This window comes from Cervus elaphus, chromosome X (assembly GCF_910594005.1).
Source record: "Cervus elaphus chromosome X, mCerEla1.1, whole genome shotgun sequence".
NCBI classification, from domain to species: Eukaryota; Metazoa; Chordata; class Mammalia; order Artiodactyla; family Cervidae; genus Cervus; species Cervus elaphus.
This window is the reverse complement of record NC_057848.1, coordinates 172,741,412-172,768,457: the sequence shown is the minus strand read 5'-3', so window position 1 is coordinate 172,768,457 and position 27,046 is coordinate 172,741,412. Positions and strand designations below refer to the sequence as shown.

General features: G+C 47.8%; 1 protein-coding gene across 2 annotated transcripts in view; it reads left to right on the top strand.

Moving 5' to 3' along the window:
• Positions 1-27,046, top strand: part of TBL1X (transducin beta like 1 X-linked) — a 238,856-nt gene that overhangs the window by 115,329 nt on the left and 96,481 nt on the right. The window contains exon 3 of one of the 2 annotated variants that reach the window (XM_043896660.1): positions 19,628-19,770. The exons of the other annotated variant lie outside the window; for it this stretch is intronic. The gene's annotated coding sequence lies outside the window, so the exon portion shown is untranslated. The remainder of the gene's footprint in view (positions 1-19,627; positions 19,771-27,046) is intronic. 2 annotated transcript variants of the gene reach the window in all.

The window sequence follows — 27,046 nt, the reverse complement described above, 5'->3', positions numbered from 1 at the left end:
AGGCAAAGAATTGATGCTTTTGAACTGTGGTATTGGGAGAAGACTCTTGAGAGTCCCTTGGAAAGAAGGGAGATCCAAGCAACCCATCCTAAAGGAGATCAATCCTGAATATTCACTGGAAGGACTGCTGCTGAAGCTGAAGCCCCAATCCTTTGGCCACCTGATGCGAAGAACTGACTCATTGGAAAAGACCCTGATGCTGGGGAAGATTGAGGGCAGGAGGAGAAGGAGACGACAGAGGATGAGATGGTTGGATGACGTCACCGACTCAATGGACATGAGTTTGAGCAAACTTCAGGAGATTGTGAAGGACAGGGAAGCCTGGTGTGCTGCAGTCCGTGGGGTCCCAAGAGTCAGACACGACTGGGCGACTGAAGGACAACAGAGAGTTGAAGCATATCTGCTGCTTTATTTTAAAATGCAAGCGTTGTTGTCATGCCAGAGGACTGAACTGCCCCCACAGTGGACCCTATAGAATTCTTCGCCTCTCATTTATGTTGTGAAATTCTGGGGGCATTTTTCCTCCCAGAGATATTAATTGGGAACAACAGTGAATGCCCACTCTCTCACGGTTTTCTAGCCCACACACATACTCAGCCACCCACCAGTCAGAATATATTCTGAATGCCCAAAGTCACTGGGCATGATAGACACTGATAGAATGCTTTTTTTTTTTTTTTAAAGAAAGAAATGCATGATATGCCCAAAATTTATGGGAAATGTTTAGGTCAAGCAGCCCTTGAGTCCAGAGTATGTGTCCTTTGGAAGTTGTACCGTGGGATTGCCCTTGGCCTGGTCCAGCCCCCGCTGGGGCTCGTTGAGATGTTTTATTGAAGCAAAAACTTGAGCAAGCAGTTCTGAGTCCACCCTGGTCCTGTCTTTAGGCAGTGTTCTCCTTCAGGTGGCGCTAGTGATAATGAACCCGCCTGCCAATGCAGGAGTCACAAGAGACTTGGGTTCGATGGGTCGGGAAGATCCCCTGGAGAAGGGAATGGCGACCCCCTCCAGTATTCTTGCCTGGAGAATCCCATCCATGGACAGAGGAGCCTGGCAGGCTACAGTCCATGGGGTCACAAAGAATCCAACACAACAGAAGTGACTTAGCACGCATGCGCGCATCTTGATGTCAGGATAAACTACATCCCGTATTAGAACCCAAGGAGAAAGAGGGTTCCCTTGTTGCTGTTGTCTTGATTTTTATCATTTCATCTGAATGTAGCAATAATTCGAATCCATCGTGAATGGCCAAGTTTAGAATCTTGCATGAATAACTTGGCACGGGATATGGAAGGATTCCCGGTGGGAGGCATAATAAACACCTGTGTCCTGCGATGGGTCATATCCGAGCACTCACAGACGTTAAGAGGTGGGGGAGAAGTAGAGACACTGACAAGCACCCATGGTTGTGTTGGGCCGGGGCTGACGGTGAGCTTCCAAGAGAACTTTGGGGTGTTCTGTCAGACAGGCTGCCCCTGGGAAACTCTTCCTTGCGCTTGGACGTGAGAGCCACCCCCAGCTGGGGCTCCCTGGTAGAGACAGGAAAGAGTCAAACCTCTCCTGGGTTCACAGGAAAGCCGTAGTGGTGATGAGAAGTGTAAATGTATGTCTTCCTACCAGGTTCCGCCGACTCGGTCTTGGTGAGGATGAGGAAATTAGATGGTAGAGCCCAGGCGTTTGTTTGTTTGTTTGTTTTGGCAGCACCTTGAAGCACAATACAGGACGGACCCATGCCACTTTGCAAGTTTTCAAGTAGCTACAGGGGCCATGGTTCCTTTAATGAAAGAGCATGGTGTGTGGGTGGGAGAAGGATGTGGGGAAGAGTGGATACATGGATAGTGTAGCTGAGTCCCTTCCTATCCACCTGAAAAGGTCACAGCCTTGTTAACTGCCTATGCTCCAGTGCAAAATAAAAAGTTAAAAAAAAATTAGAATGTAGCCTCAGCAATGTAGCCATTTAAAAAAATTTTTTTATTAAGCTATTTTATTTAAATGCCATGCACCTAAAAGTATCTAGCATAAGAACTTCCTTGGTGGTCCAGTGGTTAAGAGTTTGCCTTCCAATGCAGGGGGTACAGGTTCTTTTCCTGGTCCTGGAGCTGGAATCCCACATGACTCATGGCCAAAGGACCAAAGTATAAAACAGAAGCAATATTGTAACAAAATCAGTAAAGACTGTAAACATTTTCTTCTTTTTTTAAAGTGTCTAGTGTATAGTAGATGCGTGCTGTGTGTGTGTTTTCAGTTGTTCAGTCATGTATGACTCTTTAAGACCGCATGGACTACAGCTCACCAAGCTCCTCTGTCCATGGGATTCTCCAGGCAAGAATACTGGAGTGGGTTGCCATTTCCTCCTCCAGGGGCTCTTCCCAACCCAGGGATTGAACCCGCATCTCCTGCATTGGCAGGCTGATTCTTTCCCACTGGGAAGCCCTATGGAAGCATACCAAATATCCGGTCGATAAATGAATTGATTAGTCAGTGGCTTTAAATGCAGTCTCTATTTTTTAAAAAAGAGCATGAACATTGGACTTCTCTACAGAGTATTCCTGACACTTCCCGTTTGGGGAGATCTTTATACAATGGGAAGGTGTGCCCCTCTTGGACTGTCAGTCATTTGGGAACCCCACCGAAACACGGGACAGACTGACAGACCCAATGACAACACCTTTCTGGTCTGCGGTTGTCCGCTATCATAGGAATGTATTCAGCCTGCATCCTTGATGGGAAATCAATCTTTGGCACTGCTGTGTCTCTTGACTGGATCGATAAAGCTCCCTGGGTCTTCATTTGCTCTTAACTGCCTGTGATGGAAACCCAGCAGGTCGTCCCAGCCTGGAGAAAATACCAGAGAGCAACATTCCTTCATAAGAGAGAAGACTCCTGATCCCTCCACTTAGGTAATATTGGTAAACATTGCTGACCCCCGTTGGAAATGCTCGTTGACAGGTGCTTGAGTCTTAAAAGCTTGCCTGTGCTTTCCTGTGATCTGTGCAAAGCCATGCTTCATAATATTCATGTTTTCATAATATTATATGCGAATTTAATTCAGTGCAGCAAACCCTTGCTGAGTGTTTTTGTGTGGATCAGGTGCTGTGCTGGGCACAGGAGATACACCGATAAATCAAACTTCATTTTTTTAATCATCTGATTGGACTGGGCAGGCCTGAAAATGGCCAGACCCCTCAGTCACATGGGAGCAGAAGGATGAGTCTTCTTTCTTGGTAGAGGGATCAAAGACCAGTTAGGACTTGTGGCCTGAGTTACAGGCACTTAGGGGACCACTCGGGAGTTGGTTAAATGGAGAATACAGTAATCAGTCTGTTCTAGGGCAGTCTGTGTTCTAGGGCATTACCTCTTTTTTTTCTTTAAGAAAAATGTCTGTATATCAACTGAAAAACTTGGGGACGGCTCTTTGTTGTGGTGCTTGAGTTTCTCACTACCGTGGCGTCTCTTGCTGCTGAGTACAGGCTCTAGGGCACACAGACTTCAGCAGTTGCAGCACACGGGCTCAGTAGTTGTGGCATGTGGACTCAGTTGTGGCATGTGGGCTCAGTCGTGGCACGTGGACTCACTTGTGGCACGTGGACTTGGTAGTTGTGGCACGTGGATTCAGTGTTGTGGCACGTGGACTCAGTACTTGTGGCACGTGGACTCAGTACTTGTGGCACATGGACTCAGTACTTGTGGCACGTGGACTCAGTACTTGTGGCACGTGGACTCAGTACTTGTGGCATGTGGGCTCAGTAGTTGTTTCACACAGGCTTAGTAGTCGTGGCACACAGGCTTAGTAGGCTTAGTAGTTGTGGCATGTGAACTCAGTACTTGTGGCACATGGGCTCAGTACTTGTGGCATGTGGGCTCAGTACTTCTGGCACACAGGCTTAGTGGTTGTGGCATGTGGCTCAGTAGTTGTGGCATGTGGACTCAGTACTTGTGGCACACAGGCTCAGTAGTTGTGGCACGTGGACTCACTTGTGGCACGTGGACTCAGTGCTTGTGGCACGTGGACTCAGTGTTGTGGCACGTGGACTCAGTACTTGTGGCACGTGGACTCAGTACTTGTGGCATGTGGGCTCAGTAGTTGTTTCACACAGGCTTAGTAGTCGTGGCACACAGGCTTAGTAGGCTTAGTAGTTGTGGCACGTGAACTCAGTACTTGTGGCACATGGGCTCAGTACTTGTGGCATGTGGGCTCAGTACTTCTGGCACACAGGCTTAGTGGTTGTGGCATGTGGCTCAGTAGTTGTGGCATGTGGACTCAGTACTTGTGGCACACAGGCTCAGTAGTTGTGGCACGTGGACTCACTTGTGGCACGTGGACTCAGTACTTGTGGCACGTGGACTCAGTACTTGTGGCATGTGGGCTCTGTAGTTGTTTCACACAGGCTTAGTAGTCGTAGCACACAGGCTTAGTAGGCTTAGTAGTTGTGGCACGTGAACTCAGTACTTGTGGCACATGGGCTCAGTACTTGTGGCATGTGGGCTCAGTACTTCTGGCACACAGGCTTAGTGGTTGTGGCATGTGGCTCAGTAGTTGTGGCATGTGGACTCAGTACTTGTGGCACACAGGCTCAGTAGTTGTGGCACGTGGACTCACTTGTGGCACGTGGACTCAGTGCTTGTGGCACGTGGACTCAGTACTTGTGGCATGTGGGCTCAGTAGTTGTTTCACACAGGCTTAGTAGTCGTGGCACACAGGCTTAGTAGGCTTAGTAGTTGTGGCACGTGAACTCAGTACTTGTGGCACATGGGCTCAGTACTTGTGGCATGTGGGCTCAGTACTTGTGGCACACAGGCTCAGTAGTTGTGGCACGTGGACTCACTTGTGGCATGTGGACTCAGTGCTTGTGGCACGTGGACTCAGTGTTGTGGCACGTGGACTCAGTACTTGTGGCACGTGGACTCAGTACTTGTGGCATGTGGGCTCAGTAGTTGTTTCACACAGGCTTAGTAGTCGTGGCACACAGGCTTAGTAGGCTTAGTAGTTGTGGCACGTGAACTCAGTACTTGTGGCACATGGGCTCAGTACTTGTGGCATGTGGGCTCAGTAGTTGTTTCACACAGGCTTAGTAGTCGTGGCACACAGGCTTAGTAGGCTTAGTAGTTGTGGCACGTGAACTCAGTACTTGTGGCACATGGGCTCAGTACTTGTGGCATGTGGGCTCAGTACTTCTGGCACACAGGCTTAGTGGTTGTGGCATGTGGCTCAGTAGTTGCGGCATGTGGACTCAGTAGTTGTGGTACGCAGGCTCAGTAGTTGTGGCACGTGGACTCACTTGTGGCATGTGGATTCAGTGCTTGTGGCACGTGGACTCAGTTGTGGCATGTGGCTCAGTAGTTGCGGCATGTGGACTCAGTAGTTGTGGTACGCAGGCTCAGTAGTTGTGGCACGTGGACTCACTTGTGGCATGTGGACTCAGTGCTTGTGGCACGTGGACTCAGTTGTGGCATGTGGCTCAGTAGTTGCGGCATGTGGACTCAGTAGTTGTGGTACGCAGGCTCAGTAGTTGTGGCACACAGGCTCAGTACTTGCGCACACAGGCTCAGTTGCCCCACAGCATGTGGAATCCTCCCAGGCCAGGGACAGAGCCTAGCCTGTGTCTCCTGCCTTGGCAGGCAGATTTCCAGTCACCAGCCCACCGGGGAAGACCCGGGGCGTTACCTGTGGCAGCAGTGGGGTCCGAGACTCTGGGGGTGGCAGAAATCTGGGGGGGCAGCTCAGGGCCTGGACGACGGCACCCCTGTACCCCCACCTTCGGCCTTCACCAGTTACTCTGTGTCCTCACAGATGGGCCAACATGAACATCGGGGTCAAATTTTGCTGGGATCCTGGTGCCTGCAAGCGGGCCCCATGGAGATTTCAGGAACGGGTTGTTGGGTGAGGGCTGGGCTCCCCTGGAGGACCGTGCTCCCCGGGCTGGGTTACACATGTGGGGTGTTTTATCACATGACTGGCAGAGGTTGCAGATGGTTGTCCAGCTTCAGGCAGTGTCTGTAAGGACAGAGCTTGTTTCTGGAAGGGAGTAGCAGACACTGACCCATCAGCTCCCCTGGAGGTGTGACCTGGGACGCCCACTCCCCTGGAAATGAAGATCATTGGAAGGAAATAAGGCTCGTGATGTCTTTGATGTCTTCCATCCAGACCCTCTCAGTTCACACTGCCAGGGTCTCCACTTTCTCGTTCAATCTTCCGGGGACACTCTCCCACTCCTCTGATGGGGGTTGCAGTGAGGGACTTCAGAGTCTCGGGTGGCCAGCGCGAGATCCTAGGGAAGGATGTGCAAGCATTTGCAGCCTCAGCCCACTGCTGTGTGCCCAGAGTGACACTGAAATGCTGGCCACTTCCACGGGAACCTGGGCATGATCAGCCCCCTGATGGCGTTTTCCCTTCTTGTCAACATGATCATAGGCAAATGCTGTTTTTGGGTGGTTTTTTTTTTTTTTGCACAAAGAGGTAGTTAATGACCAACGGCAGTATTCTATGCCGTGTGTCATCTTTCAGAACCATCTGTAACATCTCATGGCACTATGGAAGCTCAGTGCGGTGACCGCAAGCAAACGGTCAGAGATCATTAAGGACACAGTTGTCTTCAAGTTCCTCTCCTTCCCTTGTAGACTGGGGATGTCGGGATTTCAGCTTGTCTTGCCACCAATTTTCTGACCCAGGTGAATTTTTAACCTGCTATAAGCCCTTCTGATTGGTTCTGAGAATTCCTGGGCTCCGGAGACCTTTGTTGTGAAATTGGGTCAAAAGCAGTCACTGGTTGTGGATTCAGAGCTCATCTGCTGTGAAATACCTGGCTTTGAAGTTGAACGTCAACTTGTTTTTTTTTCTTTTTTTTTCGTCAACTTGTATTTTTAAAATGATAGTTGATTAATGAGCTAAAGTCAAGAGGTGGTTTCTCTCCCACCAGGTGGATAACAAGTATTGGGTTGGTCGGTTGTTGGCTCACTCGTATCCGACTCTTTGCGACCCCGTGGACTGCCAGTTCAGTTCAGTTGCTCAGTCATGTCTGACTCTTTGTGACCCCATGGACTGCAGCACGCCAGGCCTCCCTGTCCATCACCAACTCCCGGAGTTTACTCAAACTCATGTCCATTGAGTCGGTGATGCCATCCAACCATCTCATCCTCTGTCGTCCCCTTCTCCTCCTGCCCTCAATCTTTCCCAGCATCAGGGTCTTTTCCAATGAGTCAGTTCTTTGCATCAGGTGGCCAAAGGATTGGAGCTTCAGCTTCAACATCAGTCCTTCCGATGAACACTCAGGACTGATCTCCCTCAGGATGGACTGGTTGGTTGGATCTCCTTGCAGTCCAAGGGACTCTCAAGAGTCTTCTGCAGTAAGACAGTTGAAAAGCATCCATTCTTTGGCGTTCAGCTTTCTTTATAGTCCAACTCTTACATCCATACCTGATTACTGGAAAACCATAGCCTTGACTAGATGGACCTTTGTCGGCAAAGTAATGTCTCTGCTTCTCAATGTGCTGTCTAGGTTGGTCATAACTTTTTTCCCAAGGAGGAAGTGTCTTTTAGTTTCATGGCTGCAGTCACCATCTGAGGTGATTTTGGAGCCCAAAAAAATGTCTGTCGCTGTTTCCACTGTTTCCCCATCTATTTGCCATGAAGTGATGGGATCAGATGCCATGATCTTAGTTTTCTGAATGTTGAGTTTTAAGCCAACTTTTTCACTCTTCTCTTTCACTTTCATCAAGAGGCTCTTTAGTTCTTCTTCACTTTCTGCCATAAGGGTGGTATCATCTGCATATCTGAGGTTATTGATATTTCTCCCGGCAATCTTGATTCCAGCTTGTGCTTCTTCCAGTGCGGCATTTCTCATGATGTACTCTGCACAGAAGTTAAATATGCAGGGTGACGATATACAGCCTTGACATACTCCTTTCCCTGTTTGGAACCAGTCTGTTGTTCCATGTCCAGTCCTAACTGTTGCTTCCTGACCTGCATACAGGTTTCTCAAGAGGCAGGTCAGGTGGGCTGGTATTCCCATCTCTTTAAGAATTTTCTACAGTTTGTGGTGATCCACGCAGTCAAAAGTTTTGGCGTAGCCAATAAAGCAGAAATAGATGTTTCTCTGGAACTCTGTTGCTTGATAATCCAACGGATGTTGGCAATTTGATCTCTGGTTTCTCTGCCTTTTCTAAAACCAGAAACCCCATGTTTCTTTGCAACCCCATGGTCTGCATAGTCCATGCAATTCTCCAGGCCAGAATACTGGAGTGGGTAGCCTTTCCCGTCTCCAGGAGATCTTCCCCATCCAGGAATAACCAGGGTCTCCTGCATTGCACGCAGATTCTTTACCGACTGAGCTCTCAGGGAATCCCCCTCTTATAAGTTAGATGCTGTTTAAATAAATGATGATAGACTGTGTCTTTTTGCTTTTATAAATATCAGGAAAGCCTCAAGGTGGTATCCTTTGTTCTTTGTAATAATTGGTCTTGGTTGACTGCTCATGGAATAACAGAATCCAGAAGTTCAAAAGGTAGATTTTGTTTTTTTTAAATTGGATTATAATCGATTTGCAATGTTGTGTTAGTTTCAGGTGTAAAGCAAAGTGAATCAGTTATACATACACATATATCCACTCTTTTTCAGATTCTTTTCCCATGTAAGCCATTGCAGAGTATTGGGTACAGTTCTCTGGGCTATACAGTAGGTCCTGTTAGTTACCTATTTTATGTCTAGTAGTGTGTATGTTCATTTCAGTCTCCCCAATTTTTCTTCCCTCCCTAGCTCCTGGTAACCATAAGTTTGTTTTGTAAATCTGTGACTCTCTTTCATTTTGTAAATGTATTCATTTGTACCAGTTTTTTTTTTTTTTTCTTTTTGTAGCTTCCACATGTAAATGATATCATATAATATTTATCTTTCTTTGTCTGAGATACTTCACTCTGTACGACCTTCTCTGGGTCCATAGTGTTGTAAATGGCGTTATTTTGTCCTTTTTTATGGCTGACTAAGCAGACTTAGCTCTTAATCACATATAGAACTTAATCCACATGGAGTCGGCATTCTTGTCAGTCCTGTTAAACAAGAGGCATGATGTGTTGGCTGATAACACTGGGGAACTCCCGGAGTACAAGAAGATCGCTTGGCTTTGCAGACGTCCTAAAACATGAGCGTAACAGTGGGTGAATAAGCATGCACGCCGATATGAGCTTGTTTCTTCTGCTCCCTTCAAGAAGCCCACCTTTCTGCTTTCAGAGAAGCCGTGTCAGGATTTTTAATTAATTCTTCAAGAGGGCTCATTACCGGGAGGAACAGAGAGATTCCCATTATGGCGGTGGTGTCTCATCTGTGCTGAGATTTGATGTCACGGACCCTGGGGGCCTGGCTGAACTGGAGTTCAAGGGCCTCTCCTATTGGTCTCAAACCCACACGCCAGCTTGGTTTTTAGAAGAATCATCTAAGCGATGTTAAACACAGTAGAAATTAATGAAAGATTTAAAAATGCATGCATGGGCATGCATGTAGATACTAGTCATGTAAACAAACATGCTTTTGATCTGTGCATTTGTGGGCAGCATTTTTCAGCCCTGAAAATGTCAACTCAGTAACGTGGAATCTTGTACCTCGTCCCACTCCATCCCCACCTGAACCCCAGCTTCCTCCCAGGATGTGGAGGGGATGCAGTGGAGGCCTGGGTGACTGAGGTTGAATGTTGGGTTGACCACCTGGGTGTTGAAGGTCTGAAGCCCCAACCCAGGACCAAAGCTGGCCAGAGGGACCTTTTCTTTACACACGGATTCCCTGACAGTCTGTGAGGGAATTCCTTTTGATTTTTCTTTTTCTCTTTTAAAGAAATGAATGTCTTCTCTTATGAAAATTGCTGTTACGTTACATTTGGAAACAGTATTTTATTAACAAACACTTGTCTTGGTTATAAAGCAGATTAGAAACCATGCTTCTTAGTGGTCATAGCGGGTTCCTGGGGCAGCCCGAACAAAATTCCACCAGCCGCATGCCTTGGAACAGCAGGAGCCCATTCTGTCACAGTTCTGGGGGCCAGAAGTCTCAGCTCGAGACGTCATCAGGCTGGCCCTCTGCTGAAGGCTCTGGCCGGGCTCCTTTCTTGCCCATCTTCTAGCTTCCATGGTTTCCAGCAACCCTGGATATTCCAAGACTTACACATCAGTTCAGTTCAGTCGCTCAGTCGTGTCCGACTCTTCGCGACCCCATAAACCACACACGCCAGGCCTCCTTGTCCATCACCAACTCCCGGAGTCCTCCCAAACCCACATCCATCGTGTCATTGATGCCATCCAACCATCCCATCCTCTGTCTCCCCTTCTCCTCTTGCCCTCAGTCTTTCACAGCATCCGTGTCCTTTCAAATGAGTCAGCTCTCTGCATCAGGTGGCCAAAGTATTGGAGTTTAAGACTTACACCTACGTCACCCTAATCTCCGCCTTGTCTGGGTATCTCTCTCTTCATGTGGTCATTTTCTTACATGGACACCATCATAGTGGGTTAACAGCCCGCCCTGCTCCACTATGACCTCATCTGATGAACTCTGTGTGTGTGTGATTGGATGTACAGTGAGCCGTGAAAGGAGTGAAAATGTTATTCGCTCAGTCGTGTCTGACTCTTTGCGACCCCATGGACTGCAGCCCGCCAGGCTCCTCTGTCCATGGGATTCTCCAGGCAAGAACACTGGAGTGGGTTACCTTTCCTTCTCGAGGGGATCTTCCCAACCCAGGGATCGAACCCAGGTTGATTCTTTGACCACGTGAGCCACCAGGGAAGCCCAAATTGACCTGGCAACACTGTGTTAATTCCGGGTGCATGACTAATAGCTCGATATTTCTATATATTACAGAATGATCACCACGACAAGTCTAGTTACCATCTGTCACGGTACTAACATGTGACACTATTATTGACCGTATTCCCCAGGCTCTGCGTTTCATCTCCTTGACTCACTTTGTAGCTGGACGTTTCTCCCTCTTAAGCCCCCTTATATATTTCACTCACCTTCACCTCCCGCCCCCTGCCAACTACCTCTTTCTATGAGTCTGTTTTCTCTTTTGTCGTGCTTGTTCATTTGTTTCGATTTTTAGATTCTGTGTGTAAATGAAATCATGCAGTATTTCTCTTTGACTTATTTAGTTTCATGTAATACCGTACACTGACTCGATGGACATGAGTTTGAGCAGGCTCGGGAAGTTGGCGAAGGACAGGGAAGCCTGGCGTGCTGCAGTCCATGGGGTCGCAAAGAGTCGGACACAACTGAGCGACTGAACTGAATACCCTCCGGGTGCATCCATGTGGTCACAGATGGCAAGATTTCATTCTTTTTTTATGGCTGAGCCGTTTTCCTCTGTGTGTGTGAGAGACATTTTCTTTATCCGTTCATCTCTTGATGGATGCTGAGGTTGCTTCCAGACCGTGGCTACTCTAAATGATTCTGCAGTGAACATAGGGGTATGTATGTCTCTTCCAGTTTGTGCTTTTCTTTTCTTCAGGAAAATGCCCAGAAGTGGCATTGGCCAGATCATGTGATCGTTCTGTTTTTAATGTTCTGGGGAAGCTCCGAACTGTTTTCCACAGTAGCTGCGCCAGTCTGCATCCTCACCGTCTCTGCATTGTGCGGGTTCCCTTTTCTCTGCATCCTTGGCGACACTTTTATTTGTTGTCTGTCTGGCTGAGCCCACGCTCAACAGTCTGACAGGGTCAGGTGGTACCTCATTGTGGCTTTGAGTTGGCGTTTCATCTTGATGAATTCTATCCACGACCCACCTATTTCCAAATGAGGTCCCGCTCTGAGGTGTTCAGGGGATTGGGACCACAAGATATCTTTTGTGTGGGGGGGGTGAGTTCAACCCACAGTAGTGGCGATCTGCCTTTACCCTTGGCCATTTACAGGGCGGCCGAAGAAATTCAAACCGGTATAAATTCTTTGTCTTTAATTAAATGAACGAGCCGGCAGAACAGAGCTGCAGGCGCGGTGACCCGCCACCCGCCAGGCCTGCTGTTTCGGGGCCTGGGTGACCATCATACCTAGGAGCACCGGTGGACTCTTACCTGATGTTCTGGAAGATATGGGAGCTTTCGTGGCCTGTCCATCAGGAGGTGCTTTTTCGTGAGCCGCAGTTCACGGAGGTGTGGGCGGCTTTGCTGGTTCGTGGAGCCTGTTCTCGGTCACAGGCGAGCAGGAGGTGGTGGGCTTTCCCTTGAGACCGGCCCGGAGGGCTGCTGCTTATGAGGATGGGGTTCAGGGGATGAAGTGGACGAAGTGGAGACTGTGGGCCCACTTAACCTGGTCCCTGGAATATTCCGTGATTCAACCACGTGACGTTGACCGTGCAAAGCCCCCAGCTGCCAGGGGAGGCCCCAGAACACATGGTCCATGTGGACTGGGGCTCCACTTAACCTGGTCCCTGGAATATTCCGGGATGCAACCACGTGATGTTGACCGTGCGAAGCCCCCGGCTGCCAGGGGAGTCTCTAGAATCCACAGTCCGTAGTACAGCTCCCTTCCTTTTCCCACCAGAGGTGATTGAGGGTATGACCAGTTGTTCCTCTGAGTGGTTTTGGTGCCTGGAATCCCCAGGCCCTTCCACAGAGTCTTGGCCAGTTTCCTCTGAAAGAAATTGCATCGTGGAAGACTCGGTGGCAAAAGTGAAAGTCGCTCAGTCGCGTCCGACTCTTTGCGACCCCGTGGACTGTACAGCTCATGGGATTCTCCAGGCCAGGATACTGGAGTGGGTAGCCTTTCCCTTCTCCAGGGGATCTTCCCAACCCAGGGATCAAATCCAGGTCTCTAGCATTGCAGGCGGATTCTTTCCCAGCTGAGCCACCAGGGGAGCTGGAGTGGGTCTGACACATATTTCAAGGCTTCCTGGAGCTTTTCAGGGAAACGTTGTTAAACAGACAGCTCGTCCGCTCAGAAACGCTCCAAACTTGGAAGTCTCAGAGTGTGGCAGGTGACACCTTGACTTTGGGGTTGCATCTCTCGGCGACGGTGGCTTCACATAGTAAACAGCAGGTCACCTGAGTGCCCCATCACCGTGTTCACCCCTTGGGGATGGACCTTGGGGCCTTGCGTGGTCAGCTTCCAGTAGCACTTTGGACAATGGAGGATATGATTTTCCATCGTAATTACAGCCCCTGAGCCCGATCCAGCTTCATAATTAGGGTCCCAGTTAGAATATGTGCACATCCACCGTTTAGGGGCATTACTGTGAGTACTAACCAAAAATGGGAATTCTGCATGTGAGAAAAATAATCTAGAATAGTTGAAAGGCACAAGTGGGGACTCTTCTTTCAGGTCAATCTACTTTTTAACGACCTAGACAGCATATTAAAAAGCAGAGACATTACTTGACCAACAAAGGTCGGTGTAGTCAAAGCTTTGGTTTTTCCAGTGGTCATGTGTGGATGTGAGAGTTGGACGATAAAGAAAGCTGAGCACCAAAGAATTGATGCTTTTGAACCGTGGTGTTGGAGAAGACTCTTGAGAGTCCCTTGGACTGCAAGGAGATCCAACCAGTCCATCCTAAAGGAAATCAGTCCTGAATATTCATTGGAAGGACTGATGATGAAGCTGAAACTCCCAATAATTTGGCCACCTGATGTGAAGAACTGACTCTATGGAACAGACCCTGATGCTGGGAAAGATTGAGGGCAGGCGGAGAAGGGGACGACAGAGGATGAGATGGTTGGATGGCATCACCGGCTCAGTGGACATGACTTTGAGTAAACTCCAGGAGTTGGTGATAGACAGAGAGGCCTGGCGTGCTGCAGTCCACGGGATCGCAGAGTTGGACACGACTGAGCGACTCAACTAAACTGAACTGAGACGCAGCCCATCAGAACCTCCCAGCGGGCACTCCACCAAGAAACATCTAATGCCAGCTCGTTTTTATATAAAAGGCAGAAGGCACAATCAAAACAGTAAGGTATTCTTACTATGCACAACACACAGCGTCTCAAGACCTTATGTCAAGAATTTGCCAAAATAAGGCAGACACGTTTAGGATTCATCTCATTCTGAATCAAGAACTTTACGCTTGATTGGAAGGAACTTTTCTTCTAATCTAATGGGAAATGGTGGCTCAGTGGTAAAGAACCCACAGGCCAATGCGAGAGACACAGGTTCCATCTCTGGGTCGGGAAGATCCCCTGGAGGAGGGCATGGCAACCCACTCCAGTATTCTTGCCTGGAGAATCCCATGGACAGAGGAGCCTGGCGGGCTACAGTCCATGAGATTTCAAAAAGAGCCGGACATGACTGAGCAACTAAACAACAAACAGCAGTGGGAAAATGCCTCTTTTGTACCATATGGACGTGGAAATGCCTAACTGAGGGGAGCAAGTGATTGCTGGGGATTTAGGGGTGAAAATGTCAGTGTGGTTTCTAAGCGTGCATGGTTTACGTGGTAGACCCTGGTTTTACTGAAAGAGAACTATGTGATGGGGGCAAGATAGACGCATGTAGTTTTCTGGGTCTTACGTTTGCAGCTGTTTGTGTGTTTGCCTGCTTGGTTGAAGGCAAACGAATGGAATTAGATACTAATTGGCTTGGAGGGGGTGGCGAGTTGTGGGGAGGGAATGAATGGGGTTAGTTTCTATGCCAGTGTTCTCTGACGTCCACCAGTGCGTTCCCAGTTCCAGCCCCCTGTGTTGTTTATCCGCCGGGGTGTGAGAGATCACCCCAGCACTCCACCGCTGAGCACTGCAGACCCAGATCATCTCCCGCGGGTTCTGAGACTCGGGAATCTGAGCGCAGATGAGCCGCGGTGTTCCCGCTTGCCGTCTCCCGAGAGTTTGCAGTCGGCAGTTGGCCCCAAGACTGCCGTCTCTTGAGCCTCATGCCGGGCCAGAGGCTCAGCCCCACGCGCCAAGCGCGTACACGAACGTGGCGATTGGTGGGAGACTTCAGTCCCCTCCCGCCTCTGCAGGGCTGCCCGTGACCTGGCTTCCCCAGAGTGTGTGATCGAGAGAGAGGGAGAGAGAGAGAGAGAGAGTGAGCGGAGGAGGGGAAACAGAATGCAGGAGACAGAGAAAGACAGTGCTCGGGACTTCCCTGGTGGAGCAGTGGGTGAAAGTGAAGTCGCCCAGTCGTGTCCGACTCTTTGCGACCCCGTGGACCCACCAGGCTCCTCCGTCCGTGGGATTCTCCAGGCAATAATACTGGAGTGGGTTGCCATTTCCTTCTCCAGGGGATCTTCCCGACCCAAGGATTAAGACTCTATAATCTCCCAGTGCGAGGATCTCTTCCAGCCCTGGATGGGGAACTAAGGTCCAATATGCCTCGTGCACAGCCAAAAATAAATAAAATAACAATAGAATCATTAAAAAAAAAAAAAACATGAAAAAGAAAGTGCTAGAAGCCACATGCTTTCACAACCCGATCTAGAGGGGACGTGCTATTCCTTCTGCTGTGTTCTATCGGTCACATAGACCAATCCTGGTCAGTGTGGGTTGGGACTATTCCTGGCTTCAGATACCAGGGGGTGGGGCTCCTTGGACTTGATCTCAGAGGCTGCCTGGGGCCTTCTCTGGCGTCTAGTGGTTAGGCCTCCATCCTTAACGCTGCATGGGTTTGATCCCTGGTTGGGGAGCTAAGATTCCACATGCTTATACGGTAGGGCCACATAAATGAGATGACAAATAAAAATGCATGTTAAGAGGCTGCCTACCACAGCCTTTTATTTTCTGCACCCATGAGTTGCCATCTTGGTTAGAGAATTACTCACTTGAGTACATGGTCAACTGTCAGAAAAGTGTGGGGAAATTTCTCTAGCTGTGTCTGTGCCCTGACTTTTGGATACAATAGAATCTACCTGTAAAGACTGTCACTTTAGTCTGTGTGTGTGTGTGTGTGTGTGTGTGTGTGTTCTCAGCCGTGTCTGAGTCTTGCGGCCCCATGGACTGTAGCCCACCAGGCTCCTCTGTCCATGGGATTCTCCAGGGCAAGAATACTGGAGCGGGTTGCTGTTTTCCTTCTCCAGGGGAATCTTCCCAATTCAGGGATCGAACCCGAGTCTCTTGCATCTCCCGCACTGGCAGGCAGATTCTTTACCATGAGCACCATCTCAGAAGCCCGTCGCTTTACTACCTAGCTAAATAAAAATGATGCACCTGCTTTGTGCTGTCATGATATTCTTGGACAGAAAATCAGTTTCCCTCCCGTGAAATGGAAACATCCATTGAGTCCCCAGTGGACGTGGCCGGTCAGCTCTCCCATCTCCTCCTTAAATGCAGGTAAATAAATCTTTAGTGACTGTCTGAATTATTGCTGCCCCTGCACATGCACCTTCTGCCCCAAGACATTTAGGAAAGGTTGCCCTTGCCTTTTCTAAATAATGAATTGCCCTCTTATTATTTTTTATTGTCTTCTAGGCAAAGTTAATGGGGGGAAGAAATGAATGAGAATTTCCCCCCGACCTCCCCCCACCAGCTCTTTCTGACAGTTTCAAAGATGATAACATCTTTATTGCATTTCAGTCTCAGTGATAGCATCATTCATTCATTCAGCAGATAACCTTCATGTGCCGGTGAGGCTATAAAAGTGCACAGGTAAAGTGTAAGCTCAAATGACCTCTTCACAGTGATTTAAAGGCACGTCAGATAGAAGAAAGGGCTTCCCTGGTGGCTGAGACTGTAAGGAGCCTGCCTATCAGTGCAGAAGACCCAGGTTCAATCCCTGGGTTAGGAAGATTTCCCCCTGGAGAAGGGCATGGCAACCCACTGCAGTATCCTTTCCTGGAGCATCCCAGGGACAGAGGAGCCTGGTGGGCTACAGTCCACGGGGTCGCAGAGAGTCAGACAGGACTGAGCATAGACATAAGAAATGAACTTATTTCATTTCTTATGGTGGGTAGGAAATCGCATTTTGTGAATTCTGCACCCGCAGCTTGACTGAATGAACATTTCAGAGGATCTTCAGAGTCAAGATTGTCTTGTTCACGTTTTCTAGAAAGGTAACTGCCGTGCAGGGAGAAGGGGCTTTCCCAAATAGGGAACCGGACCTGGCCCGAGGTGGACCCCAAAGGGTCTGACCCCCCAGGCCGGTTGTGTCTGCAGCCTTCATGCGTAGAAGCCTTTGCACGTGGAAAGGCTGCATGGGAAGCCCTTGACTTGCCCTGAATGCTTCTGGTCTCTCTGGCACGAGGCTGGAGATGTTGCCACCTTCACAGCTAGTGGCCATCACACTGTGATCCAGGGCTTCGCCAGTATCCTTACCCCCACCCCACCCCCAATTTCAGTTTTTCTCCCATAGACGCTCATCTTCCCTGCCTTTTCAAGTTTAGCTAAGGCAGATAGCCAAAATTTCTAAGGGAGGAAAGGTGGAAAATCAAATAGAATTGGAAGAAAATGGCATTTTGAAGGATGGAAATGCAACTTGATAGGATCAAATGTGTGTGTGTGTGTGCGTGTGTGTGTGTGTGTGCACGTGTGTGTTTATTCCAGGGTTGCCAACACCGATGATTGCTGATGCGTCTGAAGATTTGGAGTCAGGCTTGCTCATAACTGTGAAAGAATTATTGGTGGTTTTCCTGCAGTAACAGCTGTTGACCCAGGTGGGGGTGCATTTGGGAACCTGTGTATGTGTGCGGATTTGCTACCCAGAGACACGGACCTTTATGTAGGTGGCAAGTACGACCACTCCTGCACAAGATTTCTTAACCATCATGGTTCAGTTGTCTTTGCTGGAAGAATGAGACCCCTCTCTGGGCTTTTCATCATAAAGCAGCCATTACAAAGAACGCATGGAATCAGTTCTAATGAGGTGGATGAAACTGGGGCCTATTATACAGAGTGAGTGAAAGAAAGAAAAACACCAATATGGTATACTAACGCATGTATATGGAATTTAGAAAGATGGTAACGATGACCCTATATGCAAGACAGCAAGAGACACAGATGTAAAGAACAGACTTTTGGACTCTGTGGGAGAAGACGAGGGTGGGATGATTTGAGAGAATAGCATTGAAACATGTATATTATCATATGTGAAAGGGATAGCCAGTCCATATTCGATGCATAAGACAGGGTGCCCAGGACTGGTTCACTGGGCTGACCCAGAGGGATTGGATTGGGAGGAAGATGTGAGGGGGAATCAGGATGGGGAATACATGTACTCCCATGGCTGATTCATGTCAATGTATGGCAAAAACCACCACAATATCGTAAAGTCATTAGCTTCCAATTACAATAAGTTAATTAATTTTTAAAAAATGAAATACATGATTTTAAAAAATCATGATTTTAAAAAATTTTAGCCACTGTATATCACATTATTTTTCACATTTAACCTTTTCTCTATCCGTGTCCTTTTTCTGTCTGGGAATTCCACCCCAGGCATCACACTGAACTCAGTTGTCCTGGCTCCATCTTTCCTTTGCGCCGGGGCAGCGGCTCAGACTTCTCCTTGGTTGTGCTGGCTCTGTTTTGAGGGATACTGGCCACGACTTTTGTAGAACGTCTCTCACTTTGGGCTTGGCAGGTCTGTGACATGTGATGAGACTGGGTGGGTCAGGAAGATCCCCTGGAAAAGGAAATGGCAACCCACTCCTGGATTCTTTTCTTTTTTTTCACCTTTTGGGGGCTGCACCACGCTATGCATGGGATCTTACTTCCCTCACCAAGGATCGAACCTGCGCGCCCCCTGTGTGGGAAGCATGGAGTCTTAACCACTGCAGTCCCCCACTGCGGTAATCTTGCCTGCAAAATCCCATGGACAGACGGAGCCTGGCGGGCTCTCTAGTCCACAGGGTCGCAAAAAAGTCGGACACTACTAAGCATCTAAACAGCAGCAAATTTAAACGCAGGTTTCTTCACTCGTTGCTCGATAGAAGTTAATATAGCCTCGTCTGGAATATGGGTCCAGTAATTCTAGTTTGGGGTCGTCTCTCCGTAATAAACTGTACCCGTGATGGCACCCTCTGCCGTTGCCAGGGTTGAGTCCCGTAAAGCTCAGTGGTTCCTGAAGGAAACCATTTCTGCGCAGAGTCCATCTGCCTGTTTACTGCCTTTTCCCACATCTCTTCACTCTTGTCCACCCCGCCAGTGTTTTCATGATATGTTTTTTTTTTAATTTTGGGCTGCACTCTGTACCATGCACATAGCATGTGTGATCTGAGTTTCCCCGACAGGAGATCAAACCCACATCCCCTGCGGTGGACGCTCAGAGTCTTAACTACTGGACCTTCCAGAAGTCCTTCCTGGTACATTTTTGTCTGACCCATGTGTCTGTTAGTCTCTAACAAAGCATCCAAAGTAGTTTTGGTCGGGGGGAAGAAAGACTGTCTTCCTAGCTGATGAGCTCATGTAATACTTCGTTACATTTCCTCGGTGGAGTAAGATGCCCCATCACATAAGTGGATTTGGGGCCCCATTGACACTGGGGTTTGATGGCCACAGGGTACCTGGCTTAGGTGGAAAGGCCCCCCGGGGGGGTCCACTGGGAAAGAAGGAGGCGCTGGCCCACGGATTTCCAGGGCCTGTGGGTGGCTGTCAGCGCGTCTACAGAATCAGCAGCCTTGGTGATTTCCGCGAGAAGGTCTCGCCTTTCAGCGAGAGGCCTTGTTAAGAGACCTTCTCCTCCATGTTATTTTTAGAAGCAGCAAATATCAACCGTAAATATTTAATGTTGTGTTTATAGACTCTGGCATCATAAAACTTCACAAGGTGACTCAGAGGAGGCTGATCACTGTGAACCCCTGAGGAGAAGGAATCTCGCCCCCACCCCGGCACACCGCCCCGTGTGAGGAACATCGTTGACGTTCTTAGGAAAGAGGTGAACAGGTACATTGCTGTCTTAATTCATCTTCTTCATCCTCAGCAGATGAGGAATTTAGTCATTACTCCTCGCTGGCCAGGATTCTCGATCCCTTTTTTTTTTTCTGATGTTTCAAAGCAACGTGCTGCATAGAATGAGCAATTTGGGGGGAAAAGAGAGAGAGAATGGAATCTGGAAACAAAATCAACACCTCTGAGCCCACCCACGCCTGTTCCCCCATCAGCCTGTTGCTACCTATTCTCCCAGTTGCCTGTCTTCCTGTGCCTGAAACGTCAGGAAGGCTCAGCTTTGTAACCCGGCTCTCCCAACGTCTCCGTAACGGAGTGCGCGTTTGATCGCTGCTGACGTTCATTGAAAACATTTTTCAGGCGTCTATCCCGTCAAGCGCGTGTGCTGCCATTGATTTAACGTGTGTGGCCGGAGCTTCAGATTGCTTCCAGTTTTTTTCTTTTTTTGCTTTAGGAGAGATGGCTGGGAATGGAGCTGAAGGGCTCTTGAGACCGATTACCAAATTGCTTTCCTTGAAAGGTTGTGCCAATTTTGCCCTGTTGCCAGGGAGCCCGGGGTGGGGTGGGGTGGGCTGGGGTGCGGGCGGGGGCCTGCCTCTCAGACAAGTCAGGACGTTGTTCAAGTGAGTTGGGAACGTGGGCACTTTTTTTTTTTTGGTTTTGTTTTTGCATTTCTTTGATTTAAAAAAAAAAAATGAGGTGGAATATTTCATCCTGTTTGCCAGTCATTTGCATTTCTTTCTTTCTTTTTTTTTTTCCGTGACTTGAACGTAAGTTGCTCTGCAAGCAATGGCTCGGGGTTCTGCTTGGGGTTCCACGTCTCTGGGTTCCACGTGAATGCCGGCTATTTTAATAAAGACTGCACTGTCATAAGTTTTAACTACGTGGGCGGTTTCTGGCGTTTGCCGGGAAGTTGAGTCTCCCGACCGGAGCCAGACTGTGTGAGTCTGCACATCGGGGCTGCGTCTCAAACAGGAGTTGAGTCCAGAAAGCAGGAAGGCGGGTCAGCGCCTGCACTTTTTACTGAGGTTATACCAGAATGCGTTCTTTGCTCATTAACTCTTTGACCCCTCTCCTTAAAGCTGGGGGGGAGAAGGTGTGTGCGCTCTGTCTGCTCATGGATGAGAATTGATGCCTTTGAATATCACTCCTCTATGTGGATTCAGCTCATCTCCCATTTCCTAGTGTGTTTATCAGAAGACGGTGTTTTTACACGATGACATCTGGAGGAACAGCGCAAATGCTTAGGTTAGCCAGTAAAAGATCTTGAGATATTTATAATTATCGATTGGCCAGCTTGCAGTTTGTTTCTACTTGTCATTAGCCCAAGTTGGTTTCCCAGGGGTGTGTCTCTGTGTGTGGATGAGTGTGTGCGGGTGACAGAGGTTTTGTTGTGCAGATGAATTGATTGAGTGTCTCTGCTGTGTCTCTGAAGCATGGTGCTGTTCATGGCACACTAGGGACAAGGGGGGGAGTGTTTGTTTTCTGCGTTGCTCTGAAGTCGTCAGTGAGGCGTCTCTGCGTTTGCTGTTACTTCTGTCTCCTTTCGCTGTTGTATAACGTCACACATTTGGAAAGCTTTGCAAAGATCTATTTCAGTTTCTCCTTTTAGAGCGTTTAAGTATTTCTTTTTTTTTTTTCATTCTCCAAAGAATGGTTTCCAAACCTGGAAAGGAAAGGAATGAAAGGCAAGGAAAAAGATGATACAGCAGTGATCAATAAAAGGACTCCCCTAACGGTCCGGGTGATTAAGACTTGGCACTTCCACGGCAGGGGTTGCTGGTTTGATCCCTGGTCAGGGTACTAAAATCCTGCATGCCTCTTGATGTGACTGCAAAAGAAAAAAAAAAAAAAATTCATCGATAGATTATTAAAAACAAATGTTGTAATGATTTTGGGGTACGGTTCTTGTCAGCTTATAGTTTAACGGCTTTCGCTTGTCAATGATGTGTGAATGTTTTTGTTCTAAATTATGTTCAATAGGTGCGAGTCTAGCCATGAATCATTTCCTGCCAAATTTCAATGGATGAGGTAATGCGTGGAGAAATGGCCTTCTTTCTATAATAACATGCATCTTCTCAGGTCTCAGGGCTCTTTCCCCCCCTCAGTATGTTACTGCTACACACTAGGAGTTTCCTTGTTTCTACATTCTGTGCGATGACGCACAGGAGTGAGGAATGCCAGGTTCCCTTCCAGCCTGTGGCTCAAGGTCAGAGATGCTCAGTTTGAACTCCGTTTCCCAGGACCTGTGGGTAACAGAGATATGTGCACGGTACCGACTCCAACTGTGGGCAAACGGAAGCCATATTCCCTCCACCCAAATAATAAAAGGAGAAAGCTCTCCTGTACTATCCCACCATTTATGCAAAAATGAATTCCTTCTTGACACCATTCCGAGCTTGCCTGGTGGCTCAGCAGTAAAGGATCAAGCTGCCAATGCAGGAGACTCAGCTTCCATCCCTGGGTCGGGAAGCTACCCCTGGAGGAAGAAGTGGCAGTCCACTCCAGTATTCTTGCCTGGAGAATCCCATGGACAGAGGAGTCTGATGGGCTACAGGCTACGAGGTTGCAAAAGATTGGAACATGACTCAGTAGACTCAGTAGCTAGACAACAACTCAGTGGCTAGGCAACTCAACCAACCCGTCTCTGGATGGTGGGTTTTTTTTTTTTTTTTTAGTTCAAAGTAGAACTCAAAGTGACAATAAAATGCCTCTTGCAAAAAGAGTGTTGAGTTTGTCATCGTTGATGAGATGCACGCAAGCTACCAGTGCTGGGTGCCCAAGCATCTCTAGCTGTTGGCTCTCCAGCGCTTTGAGTGGGCGAGGCTTAATTAAATTTTAAAAGTGATAGTCAGACCAATACAGTATACTAACGCATATATATGGAATTTAGAAAGATGGTAACGATAACCCTATACGCAAAACAGAAAGAGAGACACAGATGTACAGAACAGACTTTTAGACTCTGTGGGAGAAGGCGAGGGTGGGATGTTTTGAGAGAACAGCATCAAAACATGTGTATTATCTAGGGTGAAACAGATCACCAGCCCAGGTTGGATGCATGAGACAAGTGGTCGGGGCTGGTGCACTGGGAAGACCCAGAGGGATGGGGTGGGGAGGGAGGTGGGAGGGGGGATCGGGATGGGGAACACATGTAAATCCATGGCTGATTCATGTCAATGTATGGCAAAAACCACTGCAATATTGTAAAGTAATTAGCCTCCAACTAATAAAAATAAATGGAAAAAAAAATAAAAAAATAAACTGGTCAACTTTTAATAAAAAAAAAAGTGATAGTCAACAGTACAAGGGGTAGGAAGTGTTGTCTGAAAGGAGGTTTAATACAACAATAACAGCAAGAGAAACTGTGTGTAGTCCTGGCTAAAATATCTGTTCAGCGGCACCCCATCTTAAAAACAGAATGTGTGCAAACTCAGTCGTGTCCGACTCTTTGCGACCCTTTGGACGGTAGCCCACCAGGCTCCTCTGCCCATGGGATCCTCCAGGCAAGAATCCTGGAGTGGGCTGCCGTTTTCTCGTCCTGACCCAGGAGGTTGAACCCATTGAATCCGTGTCTCCTGTGTCTCCTGCATTTGCAGGCGGATTCTTGACCCACTGAGCCATCAGGGAAGCCCATCTTAAACACGGTCGCACTGAAATTTGAGCTGTGCTGTTGACTGTGGTACAGAGTCCACTGTAGCATCATCACCCTTGGTCTCCCGTGGCAACCTGCTAGGAAGAGGGATGCAGCTCTGGTGACGTCACCCCCAATTTATAGATGAGACAGCCTCAGCCAGACGGGGTCCACACCCAGGAGCTCTGCAGTGAACCCTGGGGTTCACAGCTCACCTTGCTGTCTGCTGGGCCAGGTGGTGCTGAAATCGAAAGGTGTACTAATACACACTCAGACGAGAGGTCGGTGTTTGCCCACAACTCGAGTAGCCTGCTGATGATCGTGGCTTTTTTCAGACCCACAACCCTTTCAGGTGTCTTAATAGAACTTGTGATAAGTCCCTATATTAAAAATATCCTCAAACAGAAAATTGCTTTTTTTTCCCCTAGGGAAAGCTGGTCTGCATTTAGAACAATTTGTGATTATTAATCTGTCTTGAATTGGTCAAGGAATTAAAAAAATGATGCTATGGGCATACAATTAAAATTTTGCAGTGGACACGAAGCTTGAAAAAATGCTGTGGTTTCATCTTGTTGACTATTAGCAACACATTTTAGAGCCTGCAGGTACCATAGAAAGTGTCTGAGTTTTTGCACTCTCCAGTAGAAATTGACTGCAAACCATAAGTTTAATTTAAGCTTTTCGAGTAGCCACAGTAGAGAAGTAAAAAGAAATCATAAATTATTTTTGCATTATGTATCTAAATATGTGCTACGTTAGTATTATTTGCAACAGGAAAAAAAAAAAAATCAGTCTCTCAGTCATGCCCCAACTCTTTGGGACACTGTGGACTGTAGCCTGCCAGACTTCTCTGTCCATGGGATTGTCCAGGCAAGAATACTGCAGTGGGTTGCCATTCCCTTCTCCAGGGGATCTTTCCAGACCAGGGATTGAACCCGGGTCTCCTGCATTGCAGGTAAATCTAACTGAGCCACCAGGGAAGCCCATTATTTGCAACATATGTATTAATATATAGTAATTCAGTAATCTGATCAACTCACTCTCCAAAATAGTATCATTTCAATAAGTGATTCATGTTTAAAAAAATTATTCAAGACATATTTTATGTTCCTTTCCTTTCTATACTAAGTTTGCAAAATCCAGAGTGGAATTTAAACCTGTAGCACTTCTCACTTTGAACTCATTGGCTTGGTCAGTCCAGTCCGAGATCCCAAATTCCAGTGTCTATGTAGAAATATGAAAATAAATTTGCATCATGAAAGATAATTTTGTAGTAGGAAGTTACACTATTTTGAGAAGGGGATAGTTTAAAAGTTGGGCAGTTTGTTTGGTCTTCTTTTTAATCTATTTGGAATTGGTCAAGGGAAAAAAAAAATGTTGTGGGTGCATAATTTAAGAATTTGCATGTGGACCAGTTACAGAGGAATCGTGTGGCCTGGAACGTTCCCAGGTGTTTCCATCCTGCAGACCACAGTCATCAAATTTTAGCTGCTGCAGGCTTCTTAGCAGCCCTGCTGACCCGCATCATCCAGTTTAGGGGCCACAAGCCTGATAGACCGAAGGAGCACACTCAAACATGGCTAGGGTTACTGAGGATCAGATTTAGAGATTTTATTTCCTTATTGATTTAAATTTCGGTGCCGGGTTCAGCTGTTCCATAAGGTTTATGTTGGGAATCACATGGGTATGTGTATCTGTGTTTTCAATGTATGCAATACATCTTCTGAACTATAATAGCAGTGGTCTATTTGCTTTGAAAATTCCGTTTCCTAATTAAGACGTGGCGCAAGTGGAAAATACACTGGCTTTGGGAATTTTGGAGATTTTGTAGGTAAAAGGAATCAATAATCGAAGATCTCAGTAACTTTTTAAAAAAAACCAGTATGAAGTACAGTTGAAATGATGCTATTTGGGAAAAGCTGGGTTAAGTTTAAATACGTCGTGAGAATTACTTTGCATTTAAACATTCTTTAATTAGATGTAAACTTGTCTCGTGTTTCTGTTGGACCATCCACATCTCCATCAGAGCTCTCACGCCACAAACGAAAGAAGCCGTGCTTGAGATGACAGGCGGTGGGTTGGTTGTGACATCCCCGTCTGAATACAGGCCCTGCTTTCGCTATTGGCCTTTGTAAAGCATTCTGTACGCTCAGGTGCATGAGGATTTGTTTGGCTCGCTGTGGGCCTTGTTCATCATGCATGGCCACCTCACCTTACCTTCGCCAGATGTATGGGTTACTGGCCACAAAAGGCAGTGCTGACGTGGAAGGGAACGAGGTCTTTGGTATACGCTGTTTTTCTGACCCCTCAGCATCCCCCGTGAGATAAAGGTGGTTGGTTCTTCCCACTGTGCACTTAAGGAAAAGGGTCCCATAGGTTGAATTGGGCTTCCCAGGTGGCGCTGGTGGTACAGAACCCCCCTGCCAATGCGGGAGACGTAAAAGATGCAAGTTTGATCCCTGGGTTGGGAAGATCCCCTGGAGGAGGACATGGCAACCCACTCCAGTATGCTTGCCTGGAGAATCCCATGGACAGAGGAGCCTGGCGGGCTGCAGTCCATGGGGTCGCAAAGAGTCAGACACGACTGAAGTGACTGTGCACTCATGCACAGGTTCAATAGTCTGACCATGACGGGGCACCAGTGATTAAAAAAAAAAAAAAACCCTCCTGCCATTGCAGGAGATGCAAGAGATGCCAGTTCGATCCCTGGCTTGTGAAGATCCCCTGGAGAAGGAACTGGCAACTTGCTCCAGTGTTCTTGCATTCTTGGAGAATCCCACAGACAGAGGAGCCTGGCAGACTATAGTTCAGGGGTCCCCAGGAGTCTCACACACTCATGTGCACATGCTTCGAAACTCACACGGGTTCAGAGCCAGAAAGTGATAAGCTCAGGGATGCCTCCTCTGATGAAAGGGATTTCCTTCAGGCTTTGTTTATGTGGTAAAACACCCTAGGGTGCCCGTGAATTAACATTGGTTCCAAAACACACTGTGAAGTCTTAGGTTTCTGAGCAGGAAATCATTAGTAGCTGTAGTTTTTTATTTCTTCACTTTCCTCTTCCCTGTGGATGAATGTCTCTGTGTTACAAGAGGCCAGAAAGCAGCTTCTAACCTTTCTACAAGGTAATTTGACAGAGTCATTTAAGTCAGCTGAGATGTAACTTTCTGTAGCTTTGGAAGCGGGGTGATGGACCGCTTGTTCCGTAAAGCACTGCTTCACAGTAGGACCCCCAAGGTTCTGTCCTCCTCTGTGTCTGAGATGGCTGCCCCAGCTCCTGCCCTCACGTCACATCCCTGAGTAGGAGTTGGGGTGGGGGATTTCATGGCCTTTAGGAGCACAGACTAGAGATTTCATATTTGACTTCTGCTCGTAGCCATTGGCCAGAACTGGGTTACGGGGAAAGCTTGTCCTTTTGAGAGGGGTGTGACCGTGTGCCCACACAGAATCTAGGTGTCCTGTTCTCAAAGGGTGAGGGGTGGAAGTGGATAATGGTAGTCTAGCAGATTCTTACCCTCCACCCTGTCCTCACTCTAGTGGGAACAAGGCGTTGCCAAGACAACCACGTGTTCAAGGCAGAATTCTGGACTGTGGGACAAGGATGGGTATATGGTACAACAAGGGCTCCTGCAGAGAGCTTCT